The sequence below is a fragment of the Anastrepha ludens genome, chromosome 3 (genome assembly GCF_028408465.1).
Source record: "Anastrepha ludens isolate Willacy chromosome 3, idAnaLude1.1, whole genome shotgun sequence".
NCBI lineage: Eukaryota > Metazoa > Arthropoda > Insecta > Diptera > Tephritidae > Anastrepha > Anastrepha ludens.
In genome coordinates this window covers 75,461,968-75,463,228 of record NC_071499.1, presented here as the reverse complement: position 1 = coordinate 75,463,228, position 1,261 = coordinate 75,461,968, and the positions used below count along the sequence as shown (strand labels likewise).

Genomic DNA, 1,261 nt, shown 5'->3' with positions numbered 1-1,261 from the left:
TTGAGTATATATAGTTTGGCTATATTAAATTCGGCCCGGACCGAATTTAGCCTTCCTTACTTGTTTTATAATAATATTTTTCTCATGCGCAGAGTTCAATCACCCTTGTGTTCCCTTTCCAGTTTTTTGTTGCACAATAGCTTCAATGAAATATTTATATATTTACGACTTCTGTTTAAGACAACTGTGTCAATTATGTTGATTGTTTCTGTTGTGCTTTTCATTTTTTTTTTTTAACTTTATTACTTGGTATAAATATTCTATTTGTGTGTGCATATACATTCTAAATATAAACATTTTTTGTTTATTTACATCTCGTTTAAATTAATTTGATTATTTAGCTTTTCTTTATTTATCGCCCCAGTGGCCCAATGGATAAGGCACCGGCCTCCTAAGCCGGGGATTGTGGGTTCGAGTCCCATCTGGGGTACTGAACTATTGAATACATTTTTTGGAAATCATTTCTCTGTATTTGCATAAAAATAGATAAGAATGCATTTCGCGAAAAAATTTAGTACATATTTACAATAATAAAAAAATTACTTAGAATATTTACTGAAACAGTAAATGTAAATTCTTAAATTAAAGCAAGGCGTTGAACTCCTATTTCTCAAAACAGTCTTTCAGGTGAATCAGATTTCTTGGTCCCAAATGTTAGCATCAGCAGTTTTTCCTGGCCGATAATTATTTTTCATTTTATACCTACATAGAACATTTTCACTTACAAGCTTAATTTGTTCTTTTTCTTTCTGGAAAAATTCATCTCACCAAAAGATGGATTTAACTCGTGAAAATTTCCGTACTATGATTCAAGTACCAATCAAATAGATTACTAATACTAAAACTTAAATATAACAATTTCAAAAAGTGTATCTCCAGATGAAGTTTTGATTTGAAAGTCTCACGTGAGTTAGAAAATATATTTCAATTTTTGCATACTTGGTTAGACTGTCTTATACAACGTGCAAGCGATTCATTTCGACAAAAATTGGTCTTGTGATAAGGTAAATGGGACATATTGCTGAGTCTAAGGGTACGAGTGTGACAATTAAAAAGTATTAGCTCCAACAAGAAATGTCATTTGATATGGTTCGTAACTATATATACATATATATATAATTGGCGCGTACACCCTTATTGGGTGTTTGGCCGAGCTCCTCCTCTTATTTGTGCTGTGCGTCTTAATGTTGTTCCACAAATGGAGGGACCTACAATTTCAAGCCGACTCCGAACGGCACATATTTTTATGAGGAGCTTTTTC

General features: G+C 32.4%; 1 non-coding gene across 1 annotated transcript; it reads left to right on the top strand.

Annotated features, from left to right (window-relative positions):
- The first annotated feature begins 357 nt into the window (after positions 1–357).
- Trnar-ccu (transfer RNA arginine (anticodon CCU)) lies at positions 358–430 on the top strand. Its single transcript has one exon. It is a non-coding gene; the product is annotated as a tRNA-Arg (tRNA).
- Positions 431–1,261: the final 831 nt, after the last annotated feature.